This window comes from Anolis carolinensis, chromosome 3, assembly GCF_035594765.1.
Source record: "Anolis carolinensis isolate JA03-04 chromosome 3, rAnoCar3.1.pri, whole genome shotgun sequence".
NCBI classification, from domain to species: domain Eukaryota; kingdom Metazoa; phylum Chordata; class Lepidosauria; order Squamata; family Dactyloidae; genus Anolis; species Anolis carolinensis.
Window position 1 is genome coordinate 248,891,839 of NC_085843.1, and position 20,078 is coordinate 248,911,916.

At 36.8% G+C, this 20,078-nt stretch overlaps 1 long non-coding RNA gene across 1 annotated transcript; it reads left to right on the forward strand.

Moving 5' to 3' along the window:
• The first annotated feature begins 12,397 nt into the window (after window positions 1–12,397).
• Window positions 12,398–19,865, forward strand: LOC103280376 (uncharacterized). The gene is made up of 4 exons (XR_507321.3): window positions 12,398–12,504; window positions 12,775–12,858; window positions 17,335–17,481; window positions 18,180–19,865. It is a non-coding gene; the product is annotated as an uncharacterized LOC103280376 (long non-coding RNA).
• The last annotated feature ends 213 nt before the right edge of the window (window positions 19,866–20,078 follow it).

Consider the following 20,078-nt stretch of genomic DNA (forward strand, 5'->3'; position numbering starts at 1 on the left):
CAGTACACCTAAAGCTTCCAGTAATGGTAGATAAGGAAAGACACTTATATATCATTCAAAACAATGGCATTCCTCAATGCCCCGAAAGAGAGTAGGTGACTTGAACAACCTTAAGGTCAACAACTTTTGTTACCTAGGTTTGGCATAATAATGAATATGAAGAACTTATTCTTTTGAGTGTTAAAGAATCCTTTAATAGTTCTTTAATTTTAAAAATTGAATTGAATGGCAACTCTTTGATATAATGCTTGGAGCATAAGATAGGGCACACAGACCATTAGTCACCACATAAATGATGCCCATGTTGAACATTCCCAGATATTTCCTCTCATATGGTGATCCCTAGTGTGAAAGGAAATTGTGACAGGGATCCTGCTTTTGTTTTTCTCAATGGAGATAACTTACAGGAGAGGGTGGTATTGCCAGCTACTTCCTCATCAACCATGGAAAAAATTCCTATAGATCACAGAGATCACTTTCCAGTTAGTGGTGACAGAAGTGGGATGGATGTGCCAGGAGCAATTGCATAGTTCTGTGACAGTGTTGGTGACACATGGCTAACTGTTCAAGTGAATTTCAGCCAATATATCAATGAAATAACAAGATCAGACAACTGTGTTGGGAGAAATATGAGCAACTTTTATTAAATTGTTACCTATTTAACTTTCTTCATGAACTGCAACCAGCTAAAAGTTGGGGTTTGTACTTGATGTAAGCTGAGGCAATGGCCATTCCAGACCCATTCCTCAGCTGACTTGGGCGAGACACCTGAGTTCCCCACATAACTCACTATGAATTGTAACCAGGGCAACTGCTTAAGAAAACTGCATAGAGTATTCAAACCCCAAGTTGAGAGATTAGAATTCCCCCACAACTTCATGGCCATTTCTGTTCACACCCACCTCATTTGAGTTAACTCACTGGTGGGGTTTCCTGGTCCTGGCCTTCACCAAAATGGGTGCCTTATGTGCACACTGGGATATCACAGATTAGTGACAAGCGTCTGCTTTGTCCCTATCCCCTACCAAGCCTGCTAAAACTGCTCTAATACCTTCTTGCAAATCATGAAGAAGTTGCAAATTGCCCTCACCGGACAGATGGGATACCATTGAGCCTGAAAAATTTACAACAGTGATAAGTGATGCCATTGTTTGGAGTGTAAAAACATAAATCATGTGAGACTTCAAAATTTCCCTATTTGCCCTCTCATGGGCTATATCGATTTCCTGAAGGTCTTCATTGTTAGGCCATTTCTGCCTGGTAATTATGGCAGACCAAAGCACATATATCTGAGGCCAAACACCATAATGCCTTTGATGTTTGTCAATACTTGCAACACTAGTGCCTTGCCTTTCAGAAGGCCAAGGTCAGTTTCACCCAAGTGGATAAATAAACATTCAGAGGAGGCACTCCCCTGATTAACAGCAATGGGTATAACACTGCAGCTATGAATGCCCAATATACTAGTCCTCATATACAGAATGAATTAATAGACATTTGTGGTGACACAATAGTCTAAAAATTGTTGAAAGATACAATGCATCACAGTGTTTCTCTGTTTTAGCAAATGAAACTTTGGATGTGAGTACCTCAGAAGAGTTATTGCTTTCAGTGAGGTATGCTGATGTCAAAGTTGGAGGAATAAGTGAAGATTTTAGGCTTTGAGAAAGTAAGTGATATGACAAGTGGAGGACTTGCAGGCATTATTTTGAAAACACTGAAAAATTGGGCTGAATCTGCAATGCTTGTGTGGACAGAGTTATGATGGAGCTGTTGATATGAGTGGTCCTATTAGTGGAGCCCAGGCAATTATGTGTTTAATTGTGAAGGTATTGTTTTAAATGTTTCTAATTGTTTTAATGTATTTTATAATTTTATTTTAAATGTTTAATTGTACATTGTTTTAAGACATCGAATAGTTGCCTAAGTGTAAAGCCACTTTTATTCCCCTCCAGGGTTGAGAAAGGCAGGGTAGAAATGTCGGAAATAAATAAATATATTGCAGAAGTATCTGATGGCTGCCTATATCCACTACAGTGCTCACTCACTAAATCTAGCCTACGATATGTATTTTTTGTGTTTTAAAAAATAAAAATTTGTTTTAAAAAAATCAACTAAATTTAGCCTTAGCAAAGACTTGCAGCATTTCACCTGTTAGAAACAGTTAAGGAACAATCTGTGCATCATCTGTGTACAATTTCTTCAGAGCATCATCCATCAGACTGGAACTGTTGAAGAAAAATGTAAAAGACTGTTTCCCTTAATCAAGAGCAAATAGCCTGTTACTGCACTGTAAAATCCATTGGGTTGTGTGACATTATGCATCTTTATGTTTTGTTGAACTATAGACTGTGGTGTTGAGAACACTTGAAAAACTAAAAGAGAGTCCTCTATACAACAGTGAGTCTTTTCCCAAGCTGGGCACCTTCCTTTAGCTGTTCTGAATGCTGAATTTGTAGTAACCATACACATCCTAAGAAAGCTTCTGTCATAATCTCTTCAATTTAGCAAAACATTACAAAGTGTAGATATGGACATTTTTAGTAGTCTGCAACATGTTGACAGTCTCTGAGAAAAAGCCAGGGAGATGCACACAGAATCTGAGAAAGAATTTCAGATCTTTGACACCGCAAGACCAGTGGTGGAGTCTATAGGTGGAGAAGTTAGGATTTCTTGCATCTGTTCAAGGCAAACTTATAAAAGCAACATGCAGGCAACTTCTTCAGTGCCAATAGAATATTATAGGCTAAATCTGTACATCCCATTTCTGGACATTTTCAAGAAAGGTTTACAAGGCACAGGAAAGAAGTTCAGAAACTGCAAGTGTTCCTCCCTACTAATTGTGGCCATTTAAAATCTAGCTTGAACAAGTGCACATAACTTTTCAATACATTCCTTCAAGATACTGACACACTGATGAAAAAATCTGACCTGTAGTGTAGAAAATTGAAAAAAAAAATGCCCCTGCAGAAAAACCATCAAATGCTCTGGAAGCATATTTTGTCTGTTATGACCGTTTTTTTTTCCGAATGTGAAGAAACTTTTTCAGATTTCTGCAACATTTCCAGTAGTAACAGCTACAAATGAAAGGTTGTTTTCAACCCTAAAACACTTGAAAACATACATAAGAAGTACAATGGGGCAAGAAAGACTGACTGGACTTGCTCTCCTGAGTGTCCACTGAAGTTTATTGATGGAGCCTGATTTCAACTGTATTGACACAGTTTTCAAGTGTTTCCAATAGACATTATGGTATTATTTTGTAACCACTAAATTACCAATTAAGAGTCATTTTCTGTTTTTTAGACTTGAAACTTTGTAACTAAAATAGAAATTTGATGTAATTAAATTTATATAAAATATAGAATAAATTATATAATTTACATTATGTTGTGTTATTAACCTATTCTCCATGATTTGCTAAAAAAATGTTTCAATCCTTTACCCCCACCCCATTTTTTTGGTTAAGGGGCCAGAGAGTGGATGACTGCATCATTTATCTGCTAATGAAACTACCTGTGTTTCTACTCCACCATTGGGTGGGGCTACAGGTCCAGTTTGAGGAAGGCTTCTCCAATGTCTTAACAACATTACCTCAGTAAAGTTTGAAACATATGTTCCAATGACAGGTGTGATGAACTGCATATTTTCTTAAAGTACATGGAAATAAAGCTTGTTTTCTGATCTTATAATCTTGGATGTTATTGTCAGCTTGAACAAGTGACCTATGGCACCACACTCTACATGCCATTTGATTATTTTGATTGTCTGTGGTTTGGCTGTTAACATGCTTTGCTCGCAAACTACCAGGGACATGCATACATCAATTAGCTCTGCTTTGCTCTCACAGCTATTCAGGCAGCATTGTTATTTGACATCGTATCATCAACTGTAGCATGAAGAGTTCATTTGGCTGCACATCCACTAATGCATCTAAGCTACCACCTGCCTGCATTTGGCTGCACATCCACTAATGCATCTAAGCTACCACCTGCTACCAACTGCATTAACCCAATGAATGTCCTGAAATTTTGTCTGTTCTAGAAGTATACATAAACTACTGGAAAATTGTTTTTCTGGACTATGTCTCTGTACTTAAGGGGAAAATTGTCCAAGATTTAGGCTGAGGCTATACAATTAATTTATTTCAGTTTTCATTCTGTCTCTCAGGAGTTCATGAACCAGCATTATTTAGAGGTTAAAATGTTTAACTAGATCTTTGAAAAATAAGGGTTTAAGTCCCCACTCAACCATGGAAAAACACTGGGCAACTGCGAGCAAGTTAAATTCTTCTAACCTTAAAGGATAGGAATTAAAAATCCATCTTTACAAATATCACCAAGAAAACTTTATGGTCACCATAGGCTGGAAATTATTTGAAGGCACATAACAAAAACTCTCAAGGTTTTGTAACATTATGGCTATTTTTCATATTTCCAAAACACCCTTTTATATTTAACAGTCGGTTGTCGTATGTATGGTCAAAAACTACAAGGTCAGATTACTTAAAGAGTTTTTAAAAATATTTTATCTGAAGTATTATCATGGTTGAAAGGAGGGTATTTTTTCCTATTTGATGTTGTATATGACTCTGAATTCAAAGGGATGAAGGCAATATACATATTTTTCAGTATTTTTCCAAAAGTGATGTGAAGGCCTGATGATATGGGTAACAGCTACACTTACATTATCCAAGTTGCTAAGGAGGCATTGGGAAATATTTCCATTATTGTTCCTGCATTATTGTTCATGATTTTATATTTCTTGAAAGATTGGACATGTCATGGGTTTGTATGTGGAAAATGCTGTTTTATCATGCAAAAGTCCTTCATGCAAATTTTGTGCAAAATAGACTCCTCGTATGATAATGTTGTATATCTTTAAAATAATGGACAACTTCACCTTAAGGCTTCACCCTCACTTCTGATATTAAAAAGAACCATGTGGTATTTGTAACATCTCTTCTAATATAAAATAGGTCTTTAGTGTGCCCATGCTTTTTGTGAGTTATCTTACCTTTGGGAATTTTGATCTGTTTTCCCCCAGCATTCTGAAATACTATGTCCTCTTGCAACATTTTTCAGGGTCTTTAGTTTTATTTCACCATACTGAAACCTAGTGTTACTACCTGCCCTTTAATCTTTTCTGGTTTATATCAATTTATTTCAGGGGAGGAAACACAATACAACTATAGCATGTAACTCTTGGGAACATTGAGATTATATAAACCGCCAGATAATACTTACCATATTAAATTCAATTTTCAATTTACTTATCCCCTGTCTATTTAACTTGGCATTCAGCTAAACAGCAAAATCTCTTCCCCCTGGTGCCCAGATCAGCAATTGGAGTTGACCACCTATACTATCAGATTATGAAAATGAAAAAATGATGTGTATTTTGTTCCCAAGCTAAACTTTCTTCTCAGTGCCATGGGAACCTCATAGGTTATAAACTTCAATATTCTAAAATTGAATAAAATGGAAATATAATCAGCATGAGGCAATGGAATTTAGTTTATTTAAAAGTTGTTTTTCCTTACACAGATGATAAAAGGGTCATTCTCATGACATGAGAAATCTGTAAATGTGTAGATAAATATACTAAAGTTTATACTTCTTGATACATATATGTCCGTTTATCTATAATTTGATAATTCTGTTACAGAAGACAGTGCCCTTATCCATAATTCTAAAGTTCAAACATATTTCCTACATTTATAAGGTTTCTTGTCATTGCAATTGAATATAGGGTGTGAAAAAATTGTGTTGTGCTTGAAATCTTCAAAGTGCCAATTTTAAGCTTCCCCAAACTCATTGCAAGATAAAGTGAAGCTTCTCCCTAAACAGACAGATTTGTGAGATTTTCAGAGCATTTCAGAGAAATATAAAATTTGAAAAACTTTATATATACTTTAAAATATGAATGTTGTAACTATATACATATGCATGCAAAAATATTTGTGTTGATGAGGGATGTGTAATATGGACATTAAACATGCTTATTAAAATGAATAGGAAAATATGTGAATGCCTTTGCAAGAAATAAAATTTTCTCAACCGAATAAATAACAACAGCATGAGAAACGTTATTCAGAGAAACACAATGATAAGGAAACAGAACAATCTTCATATCTGTAATGGAGAAGCAATATATATTGAATTTCTCTCTCCAATAGGAAAAGAGAAACTACTTGCACAAGTAGGAACTTTCAGTGGACATTGGATGGGCTGGATGCACATGCTAGGAATGGTTGCAAGAGAGCAACTGGAAAAAATCTCTAGGCAATTTAGTTTTAAAATGGCAAATTCTAGATGTGTATTATTATGTGGACCTATTGAATTCCCACTGAACAAGTATAGTATTTTAACACCATAAAAACTAATAAATTGCAGTAGAAGTGGGCTTCTGCTTCAGAATTTTTTAAATTTCCAGTTATTGTTGGATTATTTGTATATACTTTTTAACATCCCTTGATTTTAATTTCTGAACTGCTTTGGATATTATTTTCTAAAGTCTGCATATTCTATTTTTATTATTTTAAAATATCTTACAATAACTAATCAGATTATTATTTCAAAACATAAAAAGCAGTGCTTTAAAAAGTGTACAAAATTAGAAAGTGATGGCTCAGTCTTCCAATTACGATTATCCTAATGGCAGGATGCAATTATTCACATAATTAACTATTCCGGCCTGATATAGTCATAATTTAAAACTAGTGCATTTGATTGCATTGAATGCCAGTTTGATAACAATAAGGGAGAGGGAAAAAACCCAAAATCACATTTCCTGTAAATATCAATTTGTATTTTAGAGATCTTATGTTAATATTAATGCATTTATTTAACAGTGAGTATGGTGTGAAGGAGATTCACATTGGAAAATGAAGGACCAAACTAAATATGTTTGAGTTAATGGTTTTTACGTAGGAGGTGACCCTGCCTAGAGATTTTGGTTTTAATTGCCTTAGTTTAGGTCAGCCTCATAACCTCCATATTAGCTATTTACATTGGAATGTGCTTAGAGGACAGCAATAAGATGGTCAGGGTGTTGGGGGGAGCCCTATGTTGAAGTACTGGGTGAACGGGTGAGTATGCTTTGTTGGAGAAAATGACACTGCAAGGGGGAGATAGATCATAAATGCTTACCATGTAATTTAGAACCATCATTTAGAGGATACATTGCTTCAAATGAAAAGATTTGCTGTAATGGTTTGACATTATAGGAGGACATATATGAGTTGAAGGTTAGAAGAAATAGTAATGATATTGGTTACAGCAGGTCACCAACAGAACAAATTACCTAGAGAGGTGATGGATGCTTCCTTGTCAAAGGTCTTCAAGGGGGATAAACTTCAACACTGAGTTTTCTGTACTCAGCAGAGATTTGGACTAAATTGCATGTGAAGCCACCTCCAAGCCTAAGATTTTGTTATATACTGAAACAACATGTCAGTCCTTGACTTAAATTATAATTATTATATGACTATGATAATTCTGCCAACCTAGCAGTTTGAAAACATGCAAATATTAGTTGATCAATAGGTACCACTCTGGTGGGAACGTACAGCGCTCCATGCAGTCATGCTGGCCACATGACCTTGGAGATTCTATTGACAACATTGGCTGTTCAGCTTAGAAATGGAGATGAGCACCAACCCCCCAGAGTCAGAGACGACTAGACTTAATGTCAGGGGAAAACCTTTACCTTAGTATTATGATAATTGCTTCCAACGGTTAAGAAAAATGTGTTAATCTAACTCCTGCTCTGAGTTTCTGTGATATCCTGTTTAGGCATTTCTTAAATGTTTTCATGCTGGCAAAAAACCATTATCTTTCAAATACTAAAATTATTGATTGTCAGAATCCTATATAACCTTTTATACAACATAGCTTTACATATATTACACAGCCCAACCAAATATATATATATTTGTGTCTTGGGGCCCTTCCAGACAAGCCCATATTGTGGGACCTTTCTTGGTTTTACCTGATGTGCAAACAGGACTTTCCCATTTTTTTTCCAGATTAATATAACACCTGGAAAGATCCAGACCTTAAGATAAGATCATCCAGGTGTGGGTCCTGTAGTCCCAGGGGTCAATCCTCACAACTTTCCCAGTTCTTTGGGCTCCTGAAGCCCAAAGGATCAGGAAGGCGACCACCCTCTCCCCCATCCCCCCATTTTCTGAGAGAAACCTTACCCAAGGGGCCTTCCGGCAGCACAGGCCCCTCTGCAGAGTACTGCTGACATGTGAAAATTATGCATAAGGAGGGGGGGGAGAATTCCCTCCTCCTCTCTCCTTGCCTCCTGATACATCATTTTTTAGGCATCAGGAGTACTCTGTAGAGTGGCCTTCATTGCTGGCAGGCCACTCGGGTAAGTTTTGGGGGGTAATGGGGGGCTGGAGGGGATGGCACTCCCCAATGGAAAGCCTAGGATTTGGGTTAGGGTGAGGACAGAAATCCAGGAGGACCTGGGTTAAAATAACCCAGTTTCTCCCAGATTTCCAGCCTTGGTTTTTAGGCCTGTTCCTGTGGTTATTTAGGGTGCATTGAATAAACGACATCAACTCTAATTTCATGGATATGGTTATGATTGTTCTTTATGAATGAGTAAATAGACATTTGAGTAGATCAATAGGTACCACTCCGGCGGGAAGGTAACGGTACTCCATGCAGTCATGCTGGCCACATGACCTTGGAGGTATCTACGGACAATGCCGGCTCTTCGGCTTAGAAATGGAGATGAGCACCAACCCCCAGAGTCAGACATGACTGGACTTAACATCAGGGGAAAACCTTTACCTTTACCTTTTATCTCTAGAGCTCATAGGGAAAACTGATGCCATTTCTGAAATCAGCAGGTCAAATATACCCAGAAATAAGTCTTACAATTGAGGCACCAAAATGTGTGTTGGCCAGTGTTATATATAGCAGAGATGTTGTAAAATCTTTGTTAGTGAATTAGATATAGATATGGATATATTAGGAGATCAACAAGAGTCCTTTATATGTATGGGAACATCCGTGCATAATGTGAATTGGGCATTTTGTCAGTTTTGCTATGCAGCTGTAATACAACAGTCCTCTGTTATATTAGATACAGACATTAGGTAACTAACTAATTTCCACTTATATAGTTCCACTTATGAAGACATAACTCCCACATAAAATTACAGCTTTTATATGTCTTGTTCATTCTCATTTTTCCAAAAAAAAAAAAAGAAAGAATTTCTAGTGATAAATGAAAGTAACAGGAAGAACATGGGTGATGATTCTTGTCAATGATTATGACATAACCCCAACATTTCATGAATGAAAAACAAGACATATAAAGGCAAGTAATACCAAAGTGAGGTCAAGATAACAAAAATACACAAGTTAGGAGAAGATACAGCAGAATGTGTTTGCCTGTGCCTAATGTGAAAAGCAAGAGTCTGCCACCTCCTTTCCTCTCCTCTCAATGTGTTGAGTACTAACTACTTTGCATTTTAAACTCAATTTTCAGCAACTCAGATATGCTGAGGACAAGGAGGGAAATGTAAACACCAAATGTGGGGGCTAATAGGAGAGCAAAATTGAGACATTTTAAAGACACCTGGAAAAAGGGAATAGAAGATTAATTGGGATTCCCTGTAAAATTAGTACAGTTGATGGGCATGTGATGATGATGGTGATTATGATAGTTATGAGGATGATAACAAAAGCAGCATTGCTATTGGATGCAGAAATATTAGAGAAGAGAGATAACTTCTGAATATATAGAGTCTAACACCTAATTATGGTCTCTGACATCAGACATCACCTTGGGATTATTCCATTCTCTATTCTATAACTGACTTTTCTCCTTTTTCTGCTGAGATTGTGTAATCTTCTTATTCTCTCTCTCTCTCTCTCTCTCTCTCTCTCTCTCTCTCTCTCTCCTCACACACACACACACACACACACACACACACACACACACACACAGGTTTTAAATCATCTAGCTTCCCTCAGTGTCATTAATGGAATATAAGAACAGAAGATGAGAAAAAGCCAAACAATGATTATATTGTAGGCTGATTTTAGCATTACACTTGTGAAATCATTTTTTTCAATATTCTGAAGTGTTTCATGTACCAATTCTTCATGCTATGCATTTCAGGCATTTTTTAAAAAATTAAAACTTTGCAAAGTGATCAGTCTCAGGGCCCTTCCAGACAGGCCCTATATCCCAGAATCTGATTCCAGGTTTTCTGCATTAATTATATGAATTCCTACTGCCAGATAATCTGGAATAAACAGAAAACCTGGGATCAGATCCTGGGATATAGGGCCCTCAGTTTTATAAAAGTGCCTATATACTCATCCTATTTTGCTGTTTTTGTTGATATTTTTATTTATCTGGTTTTGTTTTCTGTGGTAAAAGAAAATTACCTGTAATCAAAAAGTGGCTGTGATTCAACCATTAGCAGCAGAGGAAATAATTGTTTGCTCAAAAAGTAACCCAAGAAGCCAACCGTTCAGGATAAATGAATTGTTCTCAGAAGAGCTGGGTGTAAGTATCCTGTGGGTTTAAAGAAAAGCAGGGATCCAGTTATCATGTTTCCCTGAAGACATTTAAGTTGCACAGAAAAAAAAGCCATCCAGCCTTGAGGTTTTGCAGTAAAACCACATAATTCTTACTGAGCAATTGAAAAAGATGCCTGCACAATACATCAGAGGAAACATACCATTTATTAGCCCCACAAAAAGTGCCCCCACAACTTCTATTTAGCTCACATTTTATATAGTTTGTGCCTCCAAAGGGAATAGTCTTCCCTGTAAAAAAGAAAAGAAAACAACGAAAGAACACCAAAAGAATATCTAGCAACAGGCTATGACTAAGGAATGACAGGGAATTGAGACAAATGAGAAAACTGAAGGCAGCCCTGCCAAATGTGATACTTTAGATCTGTTAACAATATGTTCCCAATTACTTTTCTTTGCTTACATGTTTTGAATTCAAAAAGGTACTTTGGAAACCAACACATGCCATGGGATGGATAACTTATTCTCATTCTTAGTTACTGTAGAAATAGTCAGACAGGCAGTTGAGATCCCGATACAATCCCAGTTGGTTATAAGTTATATTGAGTTTATTTTATTTTATGTTTTGCCTTGATTTGTTTTCAGGCATTGAATGTTTGCCATTTTTGCTATTTCTTTAAACCGCCCTGAGTCCCTCTGGGGAGAGAGGGCAGGTTATAAATAAAGTATTATTATTATTATTATTATTATTATTATTATTATTATTATTATTATTACAAAAGGGCTCTCAGTGGTGGAATTCAGGGTGGTAGACAATGTATTCTTGACATGGAGCTTAGCTCTGCTGCCCTTTGGTTTGACTTCAAGATTTCTGGGCTCTGATGAATGGTATTCTGACCCTGGACTGTGATCTTGGCTTTCATTATCTGACTCATTGGTCCTGACTTGACTCTATTGTTTCACCAGCTTGACTTCAAGGACTTCTGACTTAGGCTACTTGTATTTTGAATCATTGCACTGGCTCATACTTCTCTGTTTGTGATTTGTACTTGTTGTTATTCTGGCTTGACTTCCAAGGACTCCTATATTTGGTTTCTCTGATTTTGGACTCTTGACTTTGGCTGACTCTCTTGTTTGTTTAAACTAAGCTCCTGATCATGTGCCTTAGTTTATGACAAGCTCTGTAACCTTGTAATGGAGCCCCCAATGGCGTAGTGGATTAAAGCCTTGTGACTTGAAGGTTGGGTTGCTGATCTGAAAGCTGTCAGGTTCGAATCCCACCCGGGGAGAGCGCGGATGAGCTCCCTCTATCAGCTCCAGCTTCATGCGGGGACATGAGAGAAGCCTCCCACAAGGATGATTAAAAACATCAAAACATCCGGGCATCCCCTGGGCAACGTCCTTGCAGATGGCCAATTCTCTCATACCAGAAGTGACTTGCAGGTTCTCAAGTCACTCCTGACACACAAAAAAACCCTTGTAATCTTGCCCTTCCCCTTTTCTACTGCTCTATAGTTTGCTTGTTTGTTTTATTTGCTTTTCTTTTAAAAATGCATTTGCAGGGGTGCCTAATATTTTTTTCAAATCTTGAGAATTTAAAAAAAAAACTGTCTCAGGAATAGCAAGGTGGGGGACAAGTGGGAGAGGAAATGGAATTTGCATCATTTCAATCCTGGCACAAAAATGGAAGGGATCCATCACACCATACAAGTCAAAAGCTGACAAACCGACATCCATAAATGATGCAGAAAAGCCAGCATGCCCATTTCTATGTATGAAGAGCAATTTGGAAGTATAAACTAAAATGCTGTTCACCTGAGTCTGCTTTAAGCTGTTTTCAGTTTCTCCATGTGCTCTAATTAGCCAGCAAGACAAGGCACTCAACAAGAAACACATGTGAAATTTGTTTTACACCATTTCTATTAGAGTTGTAAGGAACTCCATACAATATCAGCAGTCTATACCCATAAGGAGGCAACCCTGGAATACTGTGAGTCACTTAACAGGCAATTACCTTTTAAACAATGGGGAAATAAACTATACTTTAGCTAAAGGTCTCTGTTTCTTTTCTTCCTTTTACAAGAGATTCATTGGGCCTTGATGGAAAGCTATTTACAAGATATCAGAAGGCAACAAGATGCTAAGTAATTGCATAAAGGAAATGGCTTTTAAAATAATGTGTGTGCATTGCTTTGGAAAGGTTTGCCTGACTCCTGAATAACAGCATGAATTCTTCATTCTTATGTCTTGAGAAATTTAGGAAAGGAAGAAGGGGAGGAATTGCAACAGGCTTTTATGGACTTAATATAAAACAGGAAACCTGGATGAGGAGGCTCTTAGAAGGGTGAGGATCTTCACAGTTCATGTTTCATTCTAAGTCAAAAATGTACATTTGTTTGCATTTTATGTAGAAAGAAACACACTACCTTCATAGAAAGTGCTTGTTTTGCTGTAGAAATTTTGTTTTTTCAAGCAGCAAATGTTTTCTGGGTTGAAATTTGTTTTCTCTGCAGAAAATGAAATTTTATGTGCAGAGTTCCCACATGCTCTTAGGAAGATTACAATAAGTCATGGGCTGACAAGATTCTTTCTTACTTTTCTAAGTTAGTTCCCATTTTCAACATGCCTGGATCTCAACAGTCACAGTAAATGAATAAGAATCCAATGGTTAAATAGATTTCTCTAGTATAAGACATGCTGCTTAACCAGTTTAAAACATTTTCTCCCTTAGTTTAGTTCTGCAATTGATGCTCTGTTTTCAGTGCAGTGTTGAAATTATATAAGATGTTATAAACTTTTTTTATTTTGGAAAAATCATGGAAAGTGGCTTTTTTGTTATTTAAGAGGCAGAATGCAGTTAATAGTCTTACCTAGCTCTTAACAACTACTTGATGTATAATATATAGTAAACAGTTGATGTTTTTTGCAATTCTATGCAAAATGCATCTTCCCAGGTGCTGATTTATATCCATCTCTAAGATAATATCTGAGTCAAGAATATGAGATTGATTTGTTTTCTTGCATCCTTTCAGAAAGATACATTTTATTCAGAGAATAACAGGCTATCCAAACTGAAAATAATTCTATAGGTAAATAACTCTTCTCATACCTGAATGTATTTCAGCCATATAATAAAATGGGGCTACTTGGTTTGAAAGCAGATTTGAGATATTTTTGGATTAAAATTCTTATCAACATTACCAAGTCTGACCAAAGATTTTGGGATAAGTAAGTAGTAATGCATTAATAATTGAATAGGCTACATGACCCTTAGCATAAACCTAACTGCATTATATGACAGTGTGGGTCGAACCGAAATACCTCCCCCCCCCCAATACATACACACACTTCTCAGTTCTAGCCCAAAGATCTATTTTGTTTCAGATAACTTTTGGGAGACTTTTCGAGATTTTCTCTAACTGTAACCTATCATATTTCCTGCTTTTATGGATTTTTCTTTATGACATTTCCATATATTTTCCATATTTTGCTGAATGAAAAGGAGAAGCAAATGTTCCCCTTCCAACTACAAGTCAGGTTATAGCCAAGCACAACCAAGATTTTTTGATACCTGAGACGTCAACTCCAGAAGCACCTCTCTATTTTCCAAGTACTATTGTATCCTTTATACAAATTCATAAAAAATTAAATAACGAATTTCCTGGCAGTGCTCAACATGAAAAAATCAGTTAGCAGCTCAGGTCCCATTTACTTCACTTGAAGTTATATTATTAAAAATAAAATCTCCAAAGGTAAAATACATTTTGACTTATTATTTTTTTCAGGTATTGAAGCTGCAATTATCCAACACATTAGCACAGTCCAGTTATGTCAATGCTTGCTTCTACATTCTGTTCTAGGCTTGTCTGATCGATGGAAAAAATGTTTCAATTCTCATTTCTAAAGTAGGGGGTGCCGACTCTTCGATATAGAAATTATTTCTTAATTTTTCACCCAAAATTTTCGGATATTTCCGAAAATTCGTAATGTTTCTAAAATGTTTCTAAAATGGCGGACGCGCATGCGCAATTGCCAAAAAACAGGAAACCGGGGGGACTTTTCTGGGGGTCTCCCGCCCTCATTTCTTGAGCTATTCTCATCAAATTTGGTACAGTGAGAGAACACATTCCACACTCTTTGCTCAACAAATTGCAGAATGTTTCCAGTCTCCTATGATTTTTGGCGAATTTTCATAACTTTTTATAATACACTATTTTTCAATATTTGAAGAAACCTGTTCCTGGTTTGAAAGTCTTATTTCCTGTTCAATTGGGTTCTTATCACTGTAAAAGTCCCTCTTCTACTTGTGTAGACTTTGGATTAGAAATGCAGCACACGCCAAGCAATGCCTTGACAGGATTGGCAACGTCCTTTGGAAACTATAAATTGCTGTGGACCCTCTATTGAATCAAATCAATGTCTGACTTTGTGATTGCAGAAATAAAACTCAGCCCAAGGCTTGGGAATAGAAATGGAGCGTGAGGGAAGCAATGCCTTGGCGGGTACCCCACGTCCTTTGGAAACTATTTCTTCCAATGTACCCTTTTGGTTTGAAAACAATGTGTGTCTTTGTGATTGCTGCAATAACACTCAGCCCGGGGGCTTGGGATTACAAACGGAGCGGGAGGGAAGCAATGCACTTGCAGGAACGCAGACGTCCTTTGGAAACTATTATTTTCAAGTCCCCCCCTTTCAGGATTGCAAAGAAGGGCTGATGTGGTGATTGCTAAATTCCAAAAAAGAAAACAGAAAGGCAAAGGGACTCCCTCTGGAGTAGATAAGTAAAGCACCCCAAGCTTTGCACTTGCAGGAACGCAGACGTCCTTTGGAAAATAAAAGTTCCCTAAAGCCACAGCAAGGACTCTGCCACAAGCCCCAAGCCAATTTCCCCCCCCCCCAAAAAAAAACAAAACACAATATCGAACCAGCAACAACAGACAGACACTCTACCCCCTATAGCCAGAACAGTCACTAAGCCCTCTCTCCCCCAAGCAAGCATGCAGCTTCCCAGCACGCGCGAACCACCCTCTCTCCTCAGTATCCTAGCCCAGAATAGCTTGGCTCTGTTGCGGAGGGGATTTTTATAGCGATCCTCCACGTGGATGCGGAGGACACTAGCCCCCACCTTTTTCAGCCATCGTGGAAGACTCTGATTGGCCAGGGAGCGGTAGCCATGTTAGGCTGCGCTAGGCTCCAATTCATGTTAGGTTGCAGAAACAAAAATAAATAATTTTTTAAAAAAAAAATATTAAAAAAAACTTTTTGGAAGGAAAAAAATTAACGAAAATTTTAAGAAACAATTAGAGAATGGGCCAACGATGGTTCGAATTACATTGCCAGTTGCGCCCAGGGAAAACGTTTCAATACTCGTTTCAAAAAACAAGAACAATCCGAAATAATTACGAAACGAGAAACATAATGAAAATTTGGACAACCCTATTCTGTTCCATCCATGTCTTAGACAACAACTTCCAATGTGCAACTGGGCTTCTACAATAATATAGTTATCTAGTAGAGATCTTCTACCTCCTTCTGTGGCATGTTTAAAGCATCTTAGGCAACGGTGAGCCAGTTATCTGAGGCTATATCATAGTAGTCCAGTCTTTGGGGCCTTCTGGTTTCATTATTTTGAGTTCTATTTGTTTAGAGATGTACATAAAATACAAAAAGCTTCCACCTCTGGTGAAGTTCTTGTTGCTCCAGAACAGAGTTGCCAGTACACATAGAGAATTCTAAGTCTTTTTGGTGTGAGATGTTTTCTTCTAATTTCAGAGAAATATATTTTCTGGACATTTTTGGTGGCCAAAGACGAAAATCCTAATTAGGCAATGGCACTGGAAATGTCCTCCTTTTAATCTCTACACACACATGGGTTTATTCTAAGGTGGTACTCTCATTCCCTCTAAGTTTGGACCCAAATTCACACCTCCTTAAACAGGTTGCTTCACCTTTGCTTTATTCTTTTCCTTTTCTGTTCTACATATTTACCTGTGTCCCATGAAGCAAGAGCTACCTGACAACTGAGACTCCCTTGGAAAACTAAATCTCAGTTTCCCAACAATGTTTTCTCTAGCACCATTTCCCTTCTTGAACAAGCAATGCCTCTCCCTACAACTATGCATTTGCTGTCCATTGAATATTAGGGCTGTGCAAAACTATCATTAGTCCTCATAGGTCATTAATAATTTGTTAGATTCATGCAAATGCATTGCTATTGAGAAACATACTGGAAAGGGGGGCACACAGAAGACTGAGTGACTTGGAAGGTGTTGAACAGCCTGTGCTTTGACACCACGAGATCCAAAGCCAATCTTAAAAAATGGGGCTTCAAAGTGGAGTTCATAACATGCAAGTGTGGAGAAGAACAAACCATAGACTACCTACTACAAAGTGTATCTGCCCTGCCACATGCACAATGGAGGACCTTCTTACACCAACACCAGAGGCATTTGAAGTGATCAGCTTCTGATCAAAGAAAATTTAGTACAATGCCAAGTTTTTAACTTTGTTTGTGGTTTTTTAATGCATTATAACTATATTCTCAATTCGCTTCTGACACAATAAATAAAATAAATGTCATTGCATTTAATAATAATAATAATAATAATAATAATAATAATAACACTTTATTTATACCCTGCCACCATCTCCTTTTAATTCTTTTTCATTTTCCAACTGCATATATCATCCAAAAATGCATGTGGATGAGGAAGTCCAGTAACAATGGCCACTGCTGGCAACACACTGTGTAGGGATAGATGTGTCTCTTGCCTTAGTCAGATCTGCAGAACTTTATAAAGATCTTATTTTTCTCCTTCAGGATCGATCAATACATGACAGGCCTCAGGACCTGATTAATATGCCTACAAATGTCTGTGTCAACAACAGACCGTTATACTGGCTTTGTCCTCAGATGAATGCAACGGGCTTATTAACAGTTCATGTACTGTGGTCAACTATTTTGGAAGTAAGTCCTTAAGGCCTGACTGCTCTTTTAAGCAAAACTAGGAAACAAAACTATCAACAATTAATTGTCAGGAAGGTAAAGCCAGAATTTTAAATCTAGTTTCTGATAAATTAGATTTATTATTAAAATGATGGTTATTTTAGTCCAATCTGTTAATCAAATGATACTCTCACTGTGTTCATTGGAACTTGTATTCTTGTGGCTTCAAAATCAATGTGGTTTTTGACTCTGCGCCAGAACTACAACATAAAGCAAGACTATCAATATCATACTTGGGAATTATTTCAACTGAATAGATTTATCTGTCAGGGAGTTCGCATATATAGCTTATTAGAAGTCAAAAATAGCAGAAGCTAGATGATGCCAAAGAACTATTTATAGAAAATTAAGTTAAATTAGTTACTTATACAAGTCTAGCAGACAATCCATTTCCTTGAAATGGAAGCTACATGGATGGATGGCATTAGTTTTCTTAAAAAACAAAAAGATAAATGTGAATCAATCTAAACATGTTCAATCACTCTATGGAGCAGGATTGAGCAAGACATCCCATCTAGCTGTCTAAATTACAAGTTTATTAAACACAGATGTCCACTTTACAGATATATATATATATATGTATGTGCACAGGCACATTATCCAAACTTCACATAGAGGGAAGTGGTGTCACTACTGCTATTCTGCTTTTTTTCTCACAGATAATCTGCGAGTCAGAGACACTCTCTGTTTTTTGCCTGCTGACCAGCACACAAGTAACCTATTGGTTGTGCATTTTATGGATGCTCCAGATGTATGCAAGCAGAAGAAATAGATCTTGGGAAAATTACAATTTTGAACTACAGCTCCCAGATTCCTCCTTCCAGCATGGTTTGTGGTTGATTTAATCAAGGAATTCTGGAAAGGTTTCTTTCATATGGTCAATATTTTCTGGTTAATGGACTCAATCTGATGTTGAATACGAAGCTTCACTGGCCATGAGCAAAATTTCAAAATTCATACTGTGGTTTTCCATGTGCACAGTTCTTGAAGATCATGTCTTCATACCTGGAATAAGAAAAAAGATAGAAAATCAGTGGTCTATAAAATAAATTTAGCAATTTCATTAAAATTAAGGTTTAATTTAACCATTTATTGTAATGTGTGATCAAAGATTATTAAATAACATTGACAGGTATAACCTTTTTATAATCTTTAAAACCACACCTTAATTTTTCCTGTTCCCGTAAATCCCATGAAATGTTCTGTCACTGCCTTGAAAAGAGTGCCTAACTGGTATTTAGGAAATGATTAATATGTGTTTAGTATTTCTTTTCAAATATGCTTAAGACCAGAAATGTTTTGGATTTCAGAATTTTTTTTTCTTTTGGAGTGTGGGGGTTGGAATACCTGTACAAACAGTCTCCAAGTGACAAACATTTAACTTAAAAATGACTCATGAGGGTGAGACAACAGGAAGTGAGAAAAAAATTACCCCTAGAAAGGAAAATTCACTCCTGGAAGAATTATCATGGGAAAAAGGTGTGTCTGCTGAAGCTTTCTTACCAATCCTTGTTTCTACAACAAGCCAAAGTTTTCAAAATCGAATTATCACAGGGACAGAAATTGAGGTGAAATCTTCTGAACAGGGGCACATTAAAACACAAACATCACATGAGTGTTAACCCTTCCCTATGCTAACCAAAATGAGAGAGAGATAGGAGGGGAGAGAGAGGAAGAGGGAGAGGGAGAGGGAGAGATTTACACTTAAAGATATAACCGTTCCAGCTTACACACACATTCAACCTACAGAGCCTATCTTGTTCATCACTTGAGGACTGCCTGTATTTGCATATGCGATACCATGGAAATGGGACTCAGTTCTAAACACAAACTGCATTTATGTTTCATATACACCTTATACATATTGCCTAAAGATACTGTTATATGATATTTTAATAATTTTGTGCCTGAATCAAAGCTTGTGTATACCGAACCACCAGAAATAAAGATGTCACTATCTCAGACACTCATATGGACAATTGTGGATTTTAGAATATTTGGAATTTGGAATTCCAGATAAGGGGTACTTAACCTGTATAAAATAATAAAAAATATAGGGGGTGAGAAGAAGGGAAAATAGTAACAGTTGTTACAAAAGTATATTCAACTTTAAATCTATACTTAGCTTTCTAAATCAAGAATCTAAAGCAATTGGGGTTTCAGTCAAATCCCATTGAGTCTACAGAAGAGGAAACAATGGTTGAAAATTGTGTAAAAAAGTTCAGTGATCTATTCTTTCATGTGAATTATTTGGAATCAATCTTTCTCAGAAATTCCTATAAGAAGTGAAAAGTTCAAATAACTGAGGAACTGTAATGGATTTCCTATGAAACCCAATGATCCAATGACTCACTTGTTAAATGACTCGATTAAGACTATAATTTAATTGTTAGATAGATTATTTTTCTCCAGAATTCATTAGCCAGGATATTGGGGGAGAAAAAATAGAAAACTTCAGATAAAATAAATTTTGAATTTTGGAGAATATATCATTCACTGATTAAATAAAGGTGGGAATTAATATAGCTCTCCATATGCTGTTGGACTGCAAGGTCCAG